Source organism: Silene latifolia, chromosome Y (assembly GCF_048544455.1).
Source record: "Silene latifolia isolate original U9 population chromosome Y, ASM4854445v1, whole genome shotgun sequence".
Taxonomy (NCBI): Eukaryota; Viridiplantae; Streptophyta; class Magnoliopsida; order Caryophyllales; family Caryophyllaceae; genus Silene; species Silene latifolia.
The window spans coordinates 483958364-483970123 of record NC_133538.1 but is presented as its reverse complement, the minus strand read 5'-3'; the positions used below and the strand labels follow the sequence as shown (position 1 = coordinate 483970123).

General features: G+C 38.3%; 1 long non-coding RNA gene across 1 annotated transcript; it reads left to right on the top strand.

Moving 5' to 3' along the window:
• Window positions 1–10641: 10641 nt before the first annotated feature.
• LOC141627304 (uncharacterized) lies at window positions 10642–11465 on the top strand. Its single transcript, XR_012536870.1, has 2 exons — window positions 10642–10706; window positions 11279–11465. It is a non-coding gene; the product is annotated as an uncharacterized LOC141627304 (long non-coding RNA).
• The last annotated feature ends 295 nt before the right edge of the window (window positions 11466–11760 follow it).

Sequence of the window (11760 nt, the reverse complement as noted above, 5' to 3'; positions counted from 1 at the left end):
TCGGCAATGAGAGATCAAAGTAGACCTCCTCCTAATTGTTGCACCCAAGATCGTCTGAGAATATGCCCTTGTGCTAGAAATTTGTTCTCTAATTGCCTTGCAATATTGAGAGAACTTGATGTGAGTTTTCTTTAGATGTGAGATCTGAATTTAGAGAGGAAAAATGTCTCTCAAAACCCTAATTATTTTTCACAATTGAATGATTAGGGCAAAAGGAGAGAAAGCTCTCCTTTTGTGCTTGGGTTCGGCCGTGAGCTTCAAAATGGGGAGAGTGGGCTTTCCACTTTCTCTTATTTTTAACTCGTGGTACGACCCAAAATTCGCTAAATGTATATGACACGGTTTTATTATAAATCGTCATCGGTTATCGGTTATTAAAGCATCAACTAATAACACGGATTAGCTGAAATATTAATACATGTCCGACACAGACGATATTGTATAATTAATTCAATATACATTAATTAAATAAAATCATTTATATTTAATTTACGAATTAACTGCTTAATTCGCCTTAGCCCATTTTATTTAATCCGTATTTAAATAAAATATCTCAACATCGCATTTTGACTAACTACTAGTCAAATAACCCCGGACTAATCGCTTAGTCAATTACGCATCAACATGACGTATTTTCATACCGTCACATCTCTCAAACGTATCCTATAGGTGTGACTTTTAGGGACCAGTTGATCACCGCCATCTGTATGACAATAACGTCAAACTTATCTAGCAAGCCAACCGTTATTGATAAACGTGGATCAACTGATTATAATACAAAAGTATACCCTTTGATCCTTTTAGAGATTTATAAGTCCTTGCACTAATCAGAAAAGGACACCAGCCCAACAAGCTCCCACTTGTCCGTACAAGTGTATGTGCAATGACGTTATCCGCACTAACTGGAGGACACAGCCTCAACAAACTCCCACTTGTCCGTACAAGTGTATGTGCGATAACCGATTCTCATATTCATTTAAAATTTCTCCCACTCAATGTAAAACAATTTGCAGATCTGGATCCGCAAAGGTCGTATTTTACAATCGATCTGTATCTAGAGTGGTTTCCCCGACTAGAGAGTAACTCAACTGATAAAACGAATTCGTATTCGAGCATGGCCATGCATTTCGATTCTGACTCCTCGAGTGGCCCCGAGAAATATCGAGTACCTGATAAAGGCTGAATATTTCCTTCAACTCGACTCCTTCCAATCTAAGCACAACATGAAATGACCCAGAAAAAATCTACTTGGCCCCCTGTTACGGATGACCGTGAGAAAGAAACCAAAGTCACCCAAAATCTGCTTTAGTCTCAAGAGACAGTCGATAGTCAAAAGAATCGACTCTTAGGATCACCATGGAGGTCCTATCCACGACCGGGCACCGAATTTTATAAAACATTTAGGACTCCACGTCGATGTCACAATTGTGTCCTACGAAATATCCGTATAAATCGCCTCTGTGATTGGTCAGTCAACCTTTTGACTTATGGCTCGTTGAACCCACCATCAACCAACGTCACAAAATAATTACCTTGAGTTATCAGCTCACGTGGGCAATCAAGGACCAAAAATATAATGTTTGTTCAGTTCACTTTGTGGTGTTCAAAATTGTCGTACAAAACCACATGAAAAACAAAATATATATAAATATCAGAACGATGATGTCGTATAGAGTACATAAGGGAATGAATCTAATCCATAAAAGAGTACTACAACTTAGGAACACGTTTAATTCCCATGGAATTAACATGCCCTTCATGCTTATCTTGTCGTAATGGTTTAGTGAGAGGATCTGCTATGTTATCATCTGTAGCAATCTTTTCTATCACTACTTCCTTTTGCTCCACGTAATCTCGGATTAGATGAGCTTTCCGTTGTACATGTCTAGACTTGTTGCTAGACTTTGGCTCCTTAGCTTGGAAGATGGCACCTCTATTGTCGCAATAGATGGTGATCGGGTCATTCGAACTAGGCACTACAGATAGTCCTTGTAAGAATTGACGCATCCATATCGCTTCCTTTGCGGCCTTCGACGCGGCATAGTAGTCGGACTCAGTCGTAGAATCTGCTGTAACACTTTGTTTGGAACTCTTACAGCTGACTGCAGCGCCATTAAGAGTAAAAACGAATCCAGACTGAGATTTGGAGTCATCTCGATCCGTTTGGAATCTAGCATCTGCGTAACCGGTTGCGCATAGCTTTTGATCGCCTCCATAAGTTAATGCCCAATCCTTAGTCCTCCGTAGGTACTTGAGAATGTTCTTGACAGCCATCCAATGTGATTCACCCGGATGCTGTTGGAATCGACTTGTCATACTCAATGCATATGCCATGTCCGGACGTGTGCATATCATGGCATACATGATTGATCCTATAGCCGAGGCATAAGGAATCCGTGTCATGCGCTCTTTCTCTTCCGGTGTCTCTGGTGCCTGAGACTTGCTCAAATGCACCCCTGGAGCCATAGGAAGAATCCCTTCTTGGAGTTAGTCATGCTGAATCTCTCTAGGACTTTGTCTATGTAAGACTCTGATCGAGAGATAACATCCGTCGTGATCTATCTCGATAGATACGGATGCCCAGAATTCTTTGTGCCTCACCCAGATCTTTCATCTGGAAATGGTTTTTCAACCATACTTTCACGAAAGTTAAGAGAGGTATGTCATTCCCAATCAGGAGTATGTCATCGACATACAATATTAGGAAGACAATCTTGCTCCCACTCGACTTGATATAAAGACATGGTTCCTCGACCGATCGAGTAAATCCATTTTCTTTAATTACTTGGTCGAAGCGATGATTCCAACTCCGAGATGCTTGCTTAAGTCCATAAATGGAACGCTTAAGCTTGCATACTTTCTTAGGATGTTCTGGATCGATGAAACCTTCGGGTTGTACCATGTACAACTCTTCCTCCAAAAAGCCGTTTAAGAAGGCGGTTTTCACATCCATTTGCCAAATTTCATAGTCATGAAAAGCGGCAATCGCTAAGATAATCCGAATGGAACGCAAAGATGACTACGGGTGCAAAATTTCATCGTAGTGCGGACTGGCACTTGGGTGAAACCTTTAGCAACTAGTCGTGCTTTATAGATATCTTGTTGACCTTCCACAGAATGCTTTATCTTGTAAAGCCATTTGCATTGAAGGGGACGAACCTTAGCAGGTAAGTCAACAAGATCCCATACGTTGTTCTCATACATAGAGTCCATCTCGGATTGCATGGCCTCAAGCCATAGCTTTGAGTCGGAACTAGTCATGGCACCTTTATAGGTTGCGGGTTCACTACTCGTTAAGAGTAGAACGTCATCTATGTCATGTTCCTCGACCATACCAATGTATCTGCCGGAGGAATAGAGACTCTTCTCGACCTCCTAGGTTCCTCAGAATATTAATCTGCAGTGGGATTGAGGGAACTAGTTCCTCCAATAGTTGCTCGGTATTTGGTTTTGGAATCTCCGACAGGTCGAAGGTTCTATCACTCTTTGCATTCTCGAGAAATTCCTTCTCCAAGAATGTCGCACTAGCCGCAACAAAAACACGTTGTTCGGTTGGCGAATAAAAGTAATGACCAAGTGTTCCTTTAGGATAACCTATAAAGTATGTCTTGACCAATCGCGGCCGAGCTTATCCTCGTGTCTCCACTTGACATAAGCCTCGCAGCCCCAAACCCGTATAAAGGACAAGTTGGGGACCGTTCCCTTCCATAGTTCATATGGAGTCTTGTCAACACTTTAGACGGACTTCGGTTAAGTATTAGAGCAAATTGTACAGAAGAGCATAACCCCATAATGAGTCGGGCAACACGGTGTGACTCATCATGGATCGAACCATATCAAGTAGTGTTCGATTTCTCCGTTCGGACACACCATTCAATTGAGGTGTTCCAGTGGAGTTAATCGTAGGACAATCCCACAGTCCTTAAGGTGTTGATCAAACTCGTGAGAAAGATACTCGCCACCACGGTCCGAGCGCAGATGTTTTAATCTTTCTGCCCGAGTTCTGTACCCTATTCCGGTATTCCTTGAATTTCTCAAAGGATTCACTTTTGTGTTTCATTAAGTAGACATAGCCATATCTACTTAAATCATCCGTGAAAGTGATGAAATACCTATAGCCTTCTCGTGCGGTGATTGACATAGGTCCACATACATCCGTATGTATGAGTCCTAATAGGTCAGCAGCGCGCATTCCAACACCTTTGAAGGAAATTCGAGTCATCTTACCGATGAGACATGATTCACACGTGCCAAATGATTGAAAATCAAAGGCCGAGATAGCTCCATTCTTTATGAGCTGTTTTACGCGTTTCTCATTAATGTGTCCCATACGGCAGTGCCATAGATACGTTTGATCTTTGTCACCAACCTTTAACTTTTTATTCATTACGTGTAATATTTCTGATACCGATCTAAAACATAAATTCCGTTCATGGAGTCTGCCTTGCCATAAATCATATTGTGTAAAGAGAAAATGCAGGAATTATTCTCTATTACAAATGAAAAACCAAGTTTGTCAAGTGCGGAAACCGAAATAATGTTTTTCGAAAGATCAAGTACATAATAGCGATTATATAAAAATAACTCAAATCCGCTAGGAAGCTGGATCACGTATGTTCCCCTTGAGACGGCAGCCACTCGTGCTCCATTCCCAACACGCAGGTCCCCCTCACCCTTTACGAGGGGTTCGATGTTTCGGAGCCCCTGCACATGATTACACAGATGAGAACCACAACCAGTATCTAGTACCCAAGTTCCGTAACTTGCGTGGTTAATCTCAATCATATGAATAAAAGTAGAAGAGGATGAAGACATACCAACAGGTTTAACACGACCTGCCTTTAAGTCCTCATGATAGACAGGACATGTACGCCTCCAATGCCCAGTCTTGTGGCAATGATGGCATTCCATATTTTCATTCTTGCTCTTTGTCGCGCCTGATGAGGTGCTCGACTCACCAGGTCCACTCTTCCCTGTCCCTGACTTCTTGAACTCCGGTTTACCTCTTTGCTAGGTTTGCTTGAGCTTTGCCCTTACCCTTGCCCTTGTTTGACACAACGAGAACATCCTGTTTCAAGCTCCCACTGAACTTCATATCCTTCTCGGTGCATACGAGAAGGGAGTGCGATTCATGGGGACTTTTATTCAAATCATTCATATAGTAATTCGCTCTAAAGAGCGCAAAACCATCGTGGAGTGAATGAAGCATGCGGTCAATCACAATGTTCTCGCTGATTTTACAATCAAGCGCCTCCAGTCTCTCGACATTCTCAATCATGCTGAGAATGTGTGGGCTAACCTAGTTGGCCCTTTCGAGTCTCGCATCAAAGAAGCGAGTGGTATGCTCATAGGTCACGATTCTCGGCGCTTTCGAGAATTCCTTAGTGAGCGTGGTGAAAATCTTATTTGCACCTTGGGCTATGAAGCGTTTCTGCAAATTGGATTCCATTGCAAAAATGAGTACGTTTTTAATCGCACCCGCTTCCATGACGAAGTCGCTATACGTGGAGACCTCGTTAACTCGAGCCGTGGGGCCTGGGGTTGGCGGGAGGGGCTCAGTCAGATACTTGAGCTTCCCGTCAGCAGTGGCAGCATTCCGTAATGCCGCCTCCCATTCCGCGAAGTTTGATCCATCATTCTTCAGTCTAGTAGACTGATTCATCTGATTCATGAAGATCCGAAGCCAGGACTCACGGTCCAATGTGGCACTTGGCATTGGGTCATCGAGGATGCCAGCCATTATGTTATTAGCAGTTTAAAATACGTGTTCTACACTGAAAAAGAAAGAAAACAAAAAACGAAATAAGCAACTCATCGAGGTGATTTAAGTCTATTAAAAATTCATTTTAATCGTGTAGACTCAATGCACTTGCATAATTGATCTCCCTCAAGAATAAACAAGTGATCCCAAGACTCAATTTCTGTAAATTGATAAGCCAACTGTTTAGCTAGTTTTTCCGTAAAAACTCTTGGTCGATAGATTTCCGTAAATCCTATCTATAGTCCACCATAATCACAGGATCGTACGAGTGACCATAGTGTTGAGATAAAATAGGTCAATCGGTTCCAACTTACCCGACGTAAAAGGGGTCATATTATGCCTACCGACGAAGAAGGGACTCATTGGAGTTTGACCTATAAAGACCATTCTCAATTTTGGTTTATACGAGGAAGATCCCATCAACTAAGTTTAGATTCATTTTAAGTGAACGAATAACTAGCAACTGCGTGAATGAATTAATTTATATGATGGCTTTAAATCGTGTGACATATAAATGTCATAGAAACCTAACGCGTGACCTCTATATGAGTCAGTTTTCATGCAATTATTAGGTGGTTTCGTTTTAGGCGGAATATGATGCACTCTATCGTTACGATAAAATAAATAAATGAATGCAATACGTAAATAAAAATTCCTAGTGTGGCCTATCCTAGTAAAAAGAACATAATACAACTTTGGAATCCACCGTTGGACCCGAGAAGCTTGTCTTGATGTTCCATCTTTGTCCATGCAGCGGGAGTGAGCATCCGATCTCCATCTTTAGTCTTCTCAAAATTACAATTAAAATTTACAAAATATAAACCTATTTACATTCTAAATAAAAACTGTAAAAAGAAATAAAAAGGGAGATACGAGATCTCAAAATACAACCAAGACCGTGTTCCATCATTACGGTAACACGTTCTACTAAGGCCACACTAAGTTACAACCGATTGCAAAATAAATAAATACGTAATGAAAAGCATTCAAAACAATCAAAATAACGATAAATAAAATGCATCAACTAAATTAAATTTATTCGTGACATAATTCCGTAATTATGTTAAATTTATCCAAACCACCTTTTAACAATTAAAATTATGTGACAAAACCGCTTTAGTCAAGTTAATTTTAATCCGTGATAATCCGTTACTTTAAATCGTTTTAAAGTAACTAAATTGTACGTGGGTGAACCGTTTCACTATCAAGCGAATGCATAAATCCGTATTATGCAAAATTGGCCGAAAAAAAAAAACAAAACAATTTTTTTTTTTTCTTCTTCAGGTCAGACGTGAACAGTACCAGGGAAATTTTTTTTTTTTTTATTTTTCTGCTGAAATGCCGAGAGCAACAAAAGAACAACAAAAAAAAAAAAAAATTTCTCGGCTCAAAAAACGTGAGCATCAAATAACAAAACAAAACGATTTGTTAAAACCCAATTGCAATTTAATCTAATCCGTATAGAATTGAAACTACAATTGATACATCTTTAACATATTGCAATAATTATCGATTAAAATTACAATATGCAAAGAACAAAAGGAAAACAAAAGATCGTCTGATCTAGCAGAAACGTGTGGCACGCAAATCAAGGCAAAAAAACAGAAAACAGGCCAAGAAGGCCGCACGGTTTTCCAAAAAAAAAATGGCCGAGACAAAAACATTTGTGCCGCACGAAATTTTATACAAACAATTTGATAGATCTTTAACATATTGCAATGAATATCGATTACAAAACAATATGCAAAGATCAAATCGAAAACAAGACAAACAACAACCACCACCGTGTAAACTTGACACGGTTCCCAAGACAGAAAAAAACGCAACATAAAAAAAATCTGCCGAGAGGAAAAAAAAGGCTGCCGCGCGAATTTTTAAGCAAAAACTCATCGATTCAAAATTCGTTTGATGAAAATCACATAGAAAAATTTACGTGGCCTCGCTCTGATACCACTTGTAGGGTAAAATCCGTATAATACCCTTAAATTATAGGACTATAACGTAAATTTAATATGCAATTAATTGTCATAAACGAAAAACAATGAAAAACGATAAAGCACAAGAATTAACCTTCGGTCCTAGTGCAATTCGGCAATGAGAGATCAAAGTAGACCTCCTCCTAATTGTTGCACCCAAGATCGTCTGAGAATATGCCCTTGTGCTAGAAATGTGTTCTCTAATTGCCTTGCAATATTGAGAGAACTTGATGTGAGTTTTCTTTAGATGTGAGATCTGAATTTAGAGAGGAAAAATGTCTCTCAAAACCCTAATTATTTTTCACAAATGAATGATTAGGGCAAAAGGAGAGAAAGCTCTCCTTTTGTGCTTGGGTTCGGCCGTGAGCTTCAAAATGGGGAGAGTGGGCTTTCCACTTTCTCTTATTTTTAACTCGTGGTACGACCCGAAATTCGCTAAATGTATATGACACGGTTTTATTATAAATCGTCATCGGTTATCGGTTATTAAAGCATCAACTAATAACACGGATTAGCTGAAATATTAATACATGTCCGACACAGAAGATATTGTATAATTAATTCAATATACATTAATTAAATATAATCGTTTATATTTAATTTACGAATTAACTGCTTAATTCGCCTTAGCCCATTTTATTTAATCCGTATTTAAATAAAATATCTCAACATCGCATTTTGACTAACTACTAGTCAAATAACCCAGACTAACTGCTTAGTCAATTCTGGCATTAACATGACTGTATTTTCATACCGTCACATCTCTCAAACGTATCCTATAGGTGTGACTTTTAGGGACCAGTTGATCACCGCCATCTGTATGACAATAACGTCAAACTTATCTAGCAAGCCAACCGTTATTGAAAAACGTGGATCAACTGATTATAATACAAAAGTATACCCTTTGATCCTTTTAGAGATTTATAAGTCCTTGCACTAACTGTAAAGGAAACCAGCCCCAACAGTAACATGTGTTGGAGGAAGAATGGTTGTGTGATAATGTGAAGTAATTTAAAGGAACCAAAAATTCTAATAAATTCCAGAATGTTACCTTGTTTGTACAGGCTGCCATTTAAAATGTGTTCTCTATATGATGGTGAAAATTTTATGTGTGATAACTTTCTGATTTAGCTTTTCAATGCTTTTAGTTTCATGCTAATATGAATTATATTTTGAGAGAAATAAATATTTTAGTTGACAGTGGTCAGATTGTATATGCACAGTTCTGTTTCGACCCATGTTTTTGAAAAAAAAAAACCATTTAAAACGTGTTTATTGTTTATGCATAATTCCAACTCCACTGTTTAGAATATTCATTCACGTTTTCAAAATGATAAGCCACGTAAAATCTTAACGAGTCGTTATTTAATAGTGATTTTTGCAAGTTGCCCAATTTTCTGTCTAATTGCTGTAAAGTTTTTGTTCCGACCAACTGAGTTGTAAAATTTGTTATAAATAAATTCCTTAAGCCTTGCAATTGATTCTCTTTCCTATGATTTGTCAATTCATTATATTTCCTAAAAACGATAATAGCTCGCAAAATAGCTAAGCGGTTATTTAATTATGAATTTTGAAAGTTGTAGCATGATGTTTGATTGTTGAAATTGTAAGTTATGTGGGTTTCATATAAAAGTTTAATCAAATATGAATTATGTGATGTAACCATGTAATACTCTGATATGAATTCTGTAGCATGAACGGTAGGTATATGATATGAGTATGAACCTTGTTATATGATAATATAATCTTATTTGTTCGGTGAGTTTTATGTAAAGTAGTCTCAATTATACAAACGCTATTACATTGCTTGAATTTTGCCTAGTGTCTTTCTCTAAACCTGATTTGCAGAAATATGGATTTTACTTCTATGATATGATTACTGATCTGAAATATTTTAACTCGTCATGTATGAACTATGAGTTAGTTGATTGTCTACATTGATGTAAATGTGTTAATTTGGTGTCAAAGCATTCAAGTATTTGTTACCTTGATTTTGTGTAATGCGTAGCATGAAATTGACAAGTGTGTTTTGTTGCTTGAAAAGTCGGATGCTAGTTGCCAGTATAGAGTAATTAGCTTATCAGATGATTTGTGTCTATTGTTTCAGTAATCTTCTTGAACATTGGATGTGGAATTTTATAATGGGGTTACGGGGACGTAACCATGTTTTAAGGAGGATAGGATTGTAAAATCTTGATTGTTTACGATCTGGCTAAGTGGTATGTCATGATTGGTTGACTGAGAATTGACCATGCATGGAGTCTGCTGTTTTAATTTGTTATTATTCGGTCAATGTTGTGACTCTTTAAGTGCCACATACTTCTGTCGTATGTTCAACTTTGGGGACAAAGTTTCTTAAGGGGGATAGAATATAACACTTCGCGTTTTAGAGCTTATGTATATTTACTACTTGTGTTGTCTTATGCTTGTGGGTGTTTGGTTATCGTTACGGGGTGGCGAACTTCGGGACGAAGTTCATTTTAAGGAGGGTAGATTGTAATACCCTAAATATTTTTGTATTTATTAATTTTATTTTGATATAATTATTATATTATGAGCTCCATATTCACGATTCCTTTTTAGTGTGCAAAACAAAAGATCTTTTTGTAATATTTTTATAAATATATTTATCCTATTATTCTAATATTTTTTTTATACTACTTATCAACTTGTAAAAGCTATTTAAGAGACAATATGTATAAAACTAGGTAAAAGAAACAGGAATCATCTTGTTAGCCATCTCCTTTGCCCATCAATTACAGTCTTACGACAAACCTTTTTCACCCAACTCCAATTATTTTGTTTTCCCTTCTTTTGGCGACTTGGCTCCGTAATTCGAACTACTTGCCTGTTAACCTCTTCCCTTTATTATCGATCTATTAGTTCCCGGAGCATGTGTGAGAAATTAAAGAGGGCGAATTTGCTGTGGAATATTATTGAGCATCTGTCCATTTGACTGCAGTACTGAGGTAGGGAAATACACTTGACTTATTATCGTTGATGTTGAATTGTGTTGACTTGTTTGTGTTTCATATGACCAAACTGTGAACGTTGACTTGATTCGTGGTTGTTGATTTATGTTATGATTCATATACTGGAAGGTGATTGACTGAATCGATCGTATTGAGTATGTTATCGCAATATTTGGTAACCGGCATGATTTTATGATTGATCAGTTCAATGATATATATATTGTGTTGCATTAATTTCTTTTGAGCATTCATATGCATTGGAGATGGAGGATGTTGTGGTGATGTGGTGTGGTGAAGATGATGTTGTGATAAGGCCCAGGCGGGTTCTGCAGGACTTGCCCTGGTGTCCTCAACAAGCGAGTGGGCGATCGGCTACGGTCGATATATAGTCTACCGGGGATCGGTATGGCTGGGTGTTCCGGGTTATGAGATATGAGTTGAGATGGAGATGGAGGTGACGGAGGATCATGCATATCATATTTTGACGTTTCATTGTATTCCCTACTCAACCTCGTGGTTGACCCTGTGTATTCGTGAACACCTGTGATGATCCAAATATTGGGGAGCAGATTTGACAGGTTTATGAGATAGGATGGGAGCTTGATGGGCGTGAGACACTGGATCAGAAGACTTAGTAGCTAGATCATCATTTAGAAGACTTTCACTTTTAATTATGTTAGTTCTTTGTAATTTGATGTAAAAGAGGTTTTGTAATAATTAAGTTAAAGTAATTATATAATTTGCCTTGGAGTTTAATTTGTTATTCACTACCTCGGGAAACCGAGATGGTAACAGTCCGGTTTATTAGGGAATGTCTTGCTAAAGGCTCCTTCATAAATCGGGGTGTTACAGTTTGGGTCCCGGAGCCGAATCGATTAGATTGTACAACACCTACAAGTCGACTTAGTCCTCCCTATTCAACTATATGCATGGTCTAATGAGGCTTGAGTTGGTTTATGTCTTACAAGTCTCATTGAAAAGATAAGTGATGGGTAAGAAATGCAAGGATTCATTGGCTTAGCATTTCATCAAACATAACATGTGCATAAGT